This window comes from Rattus norvegicus, chromosome 5 (assembly GCF_036323735.1).
Source record: "Rattus norvegicus strain BN/NHsdMcwi chromosome 5, GRCr8, whole genome shotgun sequence".
Lineage (NCBI taxonomy): Eukaryota > Metazoa > Chordata > Mammalia > Rodentia > Muridae > Rattus > Rattus norvegicus.
In genome coordinates this window covers 167,714,788-167,721,241 of record NC_086023.1, presented here as the reverse complement: position 1 = coordinate 167,721,241, position 6,454 = coordinate 167,714,788, and positions in this window count along the sequence as shown.

Here is a 6,454-nt window from a genome sequence, read left to right as displayed (position 1 = left end):
GGCATCTGCAGCCAAGAACACAGTACAGGCTAGCAATATGGCTCAGTGACTGAAGGAGCTTGCTGCCAAGTGTGCCGATCTGAGTTTGATCCCCAGACCCCACAAGGGAGAGAGAGAGAGAGAACAGACTCTTAAAAGCTGTTGTGGGGGGGGGGTGCTGGGGATTTAGCTCAGGGGTAGAGCGCTTGCCTAGGAAGCCCAAGGCCCTGGGTTCGGTCCCCAGCTCCGAAAAAAAGAAAAAAGAGGGGTTGGGGATTTAGCTCAGCGGTAGAGCACTTGCCTAGCAAGCGCAAGGCCCTGGGTTCGGTTCCCAGCTCCGAAAAAAAGAAAAAAAAAAAAGGAAAAAAAAAAGCTGTTGTCAGATTCTCCATGTGCTCAGAGGCGTACACGGACACACACACACACACACACCAATGTAGTGCCTGTCAAGTTGCAGTCCATATTGACCATCATGAGATTGATATCATTAACTGTGGGATGATATACTAACTATCTGAAACTCAAATTCAGCAGGGTATGGTTTGGATTAGAAATGTTTCCCAGTGTGCGTGTGTTATAGGCTTCTTCCCCACTGTGGTGTAGGAGGCAGTCAGTGGGAACTCTTGGGGGCAGAACTGTGTGGGTAGGCTTAGTTCTTTATTGTACCCTCAACAGGACTTATGGGACTGTGTTCTGGGCTAGTCTTATGTCACCTTGACACAAGCTAGAGTCATCTGAAAGGAGGAACCTCGAGTGAGGAAATACCTCCGTGAGATGCAGTTGTGGGCCAGTCTGTAGGGCTTTTCTAAATTAGATGGGGAGAGCCCAGCCCATGATCGGTGGTGCTGTCCCTGTGCTGGTAGGCCTGGGTTCTATAGAAAAGCAGGCTGAGCACGCCATGGAGAGCAAGCCAGTAAGCAGCGCTCCTCCATGGCCTCTGCATCAGCTCCTACCTCCAGGTTCCTGCTCTGTTTGAGTTCCTGTCCTGACTTCCTTCAGGGACGGACTACCCTGTAGGTGTGTAAGCCAAGTGAACCCTTTCCTCCCCGGTTTGCTTTTGGTCACCGTGCTTCATCATAGGAGTAGCGTCCCTAACTAAGACATGGACCCCCCAATCTCCTCTTCCTTTCGGTGAGTCATGCTTTCTCTGACATACGCTTCTGTCCCGGTATGTGACAGGCCCCCAAAATGTCAGGCCAATTGGTCGTGAGCCAAAATAAACTTTGCTGTCTGTAAGCTTGTGGTCACGAACACGCGGGGCGTCCTATAAGTTCATTTGCAGCCTCCAGCTAGTTGCCCTCTGGTCTTTCCTCACCTCCTTTAGCCCTGAGAGGAGAGGGGAGCAGCCGGCCCGCCCTGCCCTTCCTCCAGCCCCTGAATCCCTGCTCTCTGTCTGTAACTAAGGAGGAGGAATCACCTATAATCTTTTTATTATTCCTCTGCCATCGAGTCTGGGCTGGGATTTAGTGCTTGCTTACCATTCACGGCCCATTCTTCCTGTCCCTCACGAGAGCTGATAACCCTTAGCCGACAGATAGGGACGAAGCCTGAGCTACAGAAGAGAAGAGGGAATTTGCAGGCACTCAAGAATTAAATTTTCTTGATGTTATCTGTTCTCCGAGCACTCAGTGGCTTGTCACGGACATCTTTAGCCACAGCGATAATTGCAGCGGGGTCACCCAGAGGAAGAGTCACACCTGTCTCTGCCAGCCACACAGAGAGGTTGATCCACACTGGCTGAGAACCTAACCCCAGTGGCAGCCTCGGAGGCTCTGGAGACATTGAATCAAGACAGGGAGACATACTAGATACTCCCAAACTGACCGGTTTGGCATGAAGCACACATCCCAAATCTCTAATCCCCAGCTTCTGCCCCTGGGGTTCAGCATCCCCCCCCCTCGCAATGTCATCCGATCCAGGTGTTCAGGGGACCTCCTTCTGTCACATGGCTCCCGAGGACCGAACTCAGGTCCTCAGGCACAGACGCAGGTGCCTTTACCCATTCAGTCGTCTGAGCAGCCTCAGCCTCTATTAAGCTACCCTCAGCCCATCAGCTCCCTTGGGAAGACCCAGCGTGCCTGATTGGACGGTCAGGTGATCCAGCACCTTCGTGTTTGGTCCTGCCTGCCACAGCTGTCCCCATTCATCTGTCATCTTTCTCTGACTCCTCCCAGGCTGACAGGAGAAGCTACGGTCTTGGCGAGTATGAAGTTCATGCTCTCTGACTTCTGCTGGTTTCAGTGTTGGGTGACCACGCTGTTACGCATGCTTCTTTTTGAAACCCCGGGTCCCCTCACAGTGTCCGCCCCACTTGTCTTTGCAGTTGGAGTAGAGTCCAGGAATGGACAGACCGGAGTTTCAGCAACTCACAGAGTGAGAGGGGTTTCTGTGCTTGTGGAGTTACTGAGAGAGAGAGAGAGTGTGTGTGTGTGTGTGTGTGTGTGTGTGCACGCACGCGTGATTGCACATTTGCACACATACAGACAAAAAAAAAAACAAGTCAGGGGGCTGGAGAGATGGCTCAGTGGTTAAGAGCATTGACTGCACTTCCGGGGTCCTGAGTTCAATTCTTAGCAACCACATGGTGGCTCATATCCATCTGCAATGGGACCCGATGCCCTCATATGGTGTGTCTGAAGACAGCCACCATGTACTCATACACATAAAATAAATAAATAAACTTTAAAAAAGTCAATCTGTATGCAAGGTGATTTGTGGCAGACAGTGCTCTATGTAAAAGACCAACTGCCTTGGTCAGGGAAAACCTGTCCAAAGAGGAAGTTGTGAACTAGCGAGCCCTGGAGGAAGAATCTGCCTGCACAGAGGTTGGGAGAGAGGCAGGAATTTGGTGTGCCCTGGGACCAGGTATGGAGCCAGGGCACATGCGGCTGATGCAGGTAGGGACCTGGCATGTGCAGCTGATGACGGCAGGGGAAGTATTGAGAAAATTAGAGAGCTGAACTGGGAGGAGTCATGGGGCAGGGCTTAAGTATACCGATTAGGAACTGAAATGTTTTTCTGACTACAGCAAGAAGCCATCGAAGGGTTTTAAGTTGTGCAGTGGCTGTGAGTTCTATCCCCTTCAACACCTAAAATAACAAGTTAGAGCAAGGGTACCCAACCTCTTGACCTTGAGATGTTCGGTCATTTATTTACAAATACGTTGGGCCACATTCACAGTCATCTGGGGTGCATGCAGCCTGTGTGTCACGGGTTGGTCACTGTGTGTATTGAGGTCATTGACGTGTCTTGGGGGCAGGACGAAGGTGGCCTTGGAGCAAGACAGGAGCAATGGTCATACAGAGGCTACCCATTCCTACGGTTTGCACGTTGTTTGTTCCTCAAGGGCATGAGTGTTAGAAGCTTGGTCCTCAGTGGGGTGACATGACAGAGGAGTAGTCACTGGGCAGTGCTATCCCAGAAGGAAGAATGTGGTTCTTTTGGGGCAGTCTCAGGGCTCCTGTCTCAGGTCCCAATCTCTCTTCTCACTGGAGTTTCAGCTGTGAAACCATCTCCCTTGATGTAGCCCTTCTGGAAGACCCTCACCATGGCCAGCACTAAACCTTCAGACTTTCAACCTCCCAAACTTTAAGTGTAGGACGTAAAACCATGCCAGGAAGTTTGGTAAGGTAGAGCAGGTTGAGACCCGGAGACGACTTGGTGGGCACACACCTGAGGCTTAGGCGACTCCCAGCTCCCTGCCAGACTCCTGCCTGGGAACACAGGCCATGCTTCTGACATAAAAGAAACTCTGTCTGGACACAAAGGCTCAAAACAGGGTTCTCTATGCTAATGAGGTACCTAGAGGCTTAGCCAATAAGCTTCCCTTCCCAGACATTCCTCCCTGCAAGAGGTATTTAATCTCAGGACTACCCTGAGAAGGGGGATATGGTTTTATGAATCTATTTTCCTCCATGGGGAGCCATGAAGGCCTTCGCCTATAGAGCTGCAGCCTAATCTCCCATACAAGGACTCTCTGTGCTCCTAGCCACAACCGAACCTGCCACCGGTAAGATAAGGACAATTACCCTGGGGCAAGCCAGAGCTTCCTTCCCCCCACCCCTTACTCTTTCACCTCCCCACCCTCAACCCCCAAACCCCCATCCCCACCCCAGACACTGTCCCCAGCTCACAAGCCCCTGACTCCGTTCTTTGCTCTTCCTCCCCAGTGGCACCTGGATGTCCAAGAGTCTGAGAACCCAAAGGTCCCAACCTCATCGGTCCAGGGAGCCCCCTAACCAGCTCCGGCTCTCTCAAGTCTCAGACTGCACTTTCCCAGTACAGTATCCCAGAACTTTCCTACAGCCTGTCCCCCCCCCCCCCCCCCGAGTTCTGCCTCCCCAAGCAGCGGTGCCCAGCAGCAGAACGGACTCAGCCTACAACCCTGCAAGCCACTTGAACCTTACTTCTTTGTGCACTCTCTGGTCCCAGGAATTCTACTACAGCAACAGAAAAGCAGACTGACATCTCACTGGATTTGGACCAGCAGGAGCTGCTGACAGAATGGTCTGGGAGACCCGCGGGAGGAGCGGGGGAGGGTGTCATTCCTGCAGTCCAGTTTGAGCTACTTGGGATAAAGGCCCCTTGCAGACCTGGGGAGGCCTTGGAAGAAGACTGACTTGGGAGGGGAGCAACATCTTTGATGTAGCTTGAAGGCTACAGCGAGCTATGGCTTTAACACCCCCCACCCCTCTGCTGCCTTTATACCCACTCTGTAACTCCTGGAAACCAGGAGCCTGCCTGTCAGGAAGACCACCCAGACCCAATGGCTTCTCCCAGAACTCCCGGCAGTATTAACAATGTTACCAACCTTCTCCCTCTGTAACTACCCGGCTTTAACCCTTCTCCTGGAGTCTATATTTCCCTCACTATTCTCGTTACATCCTGTTGCTGAGATAAAATACTCTGAGCAAAAGCAATTAGGGGAGGAAAGGGTTTATTCTGCTGGCCGGGTCACAGTCCATCATGAGGGAAGTCAGGGCAGAAGCTGCAGCAGGAGCCTGAGGCAGAAACCATGACAGACACTGCTTGGTGGCTCACCCTTACTTAAGCTTAGCCTAGCCAGCTTTCTCACACAGTCCAGGACCCGGGCATGAGCAAGGCTGTCCACATTTAAGATGAGTTCTCCCTACGTGAGTTGCTAAGATGGCTGATTGTGTACGTGAATCTACATCCTATCAAGTTGGCTAGCAACAGTAACTGCCACGGGTGATCTGATGCTCGTGTCTTTCAGGGCCATGCCCCTGACTTTCCTTCCAGAATCTTCTGTTCCAGGGAGAGAATTTTTCTTTTTTGCTTATTCTCTGAATGCTCCCCGAACTTCTTTGCTCTGGATCCCGTGTTGAATTTCTGGGGTCATTGACCCTCGGCCTCAAAACTCCATGTGGAATTCTCTGGGCGCAGAGTGCTCTTGGAGAGCTCTCGCACATTTTGTTTATCTGAAAAATCTTTTTTTCTATCTGTAAAGAATAGAGAAAGGCAGAAATTTTTACTATGACTGTTGTTTTGTTCTCCAGAATTTGGGTGATGCAATTTCATCCCCTTGGGCTTCTAGTATGGACATTTGAAAATGCTTTTCTTTTGACTTTTGGGACCCCAATTAAGCATATTAGACCCTAAGGTTCATTTATTCTCTCTTTTGCGGCCTCTCCCTCCTCTTCCAGCAATTTAAGTCTCTAGCAAATTTGCTTACTTTCTTCTTTTTTCTTGTACTGTTTTATTGAAGTATAGTTAATATGAAATAAAATGCACACAGTTTTTCTTTTTATTATTATTTTTAATTTAAAGCAGCTGCTGGTGGCGCACACCTTTAATCCCAGTGCTTGGGAGGCAGAAGCAGGCAGATCTCAGTGAGTTCCCAGACAGCCTGGTCTACAGAGTGAGTTCTAGGACAGCCAAGCTATAGACAGAGATTCAGCATCAAGCAAACAAAACAAATCAACCAACCAAACAAAAAAGAATTCACAAAATAACTTTTTTTTTGTTACTGAACCTGGTGTACAGGATGGCTCTGATACTTAGACCCACTTTGATTGAGCTTTGGTTATTAAGCCACCTGTAAGATTGGGTGGTGTTGTTCTGGGTTGAGTAGACTAGGGGAAAACATTGTGGGTTTTTGTTGTTATTGTTTGTTTTTTTGTTGTTCTGTTTCGTTTGGTTGGTTGGTTATTTTGAGACAAGGTTTCTCTGTGTAGCCTTGGAACTCCCTCTGTAGACCAGGCTGGCCTAGTACTTAAGAGATCCACCTGGGGGGCTGGGGATTTAGCTCAGTGGTAGAGCGCTTACCTAGGAAGCGCAAGGCCCTGGGTTCGGTCCCCAGCTCCGAAAAAAAAAGAACCAAAAAAAAAAAAAAAAAAAAAAAAAGAGATCCACCTGGAATTGAAGTTCGTGACAATTTTTCGCTACCTTGTGGGTGCTTAGAATAAAACCGGGGTCCTCAGGAAGAGCAAAAAGAGCTCTTAACTGCCGAGCCACC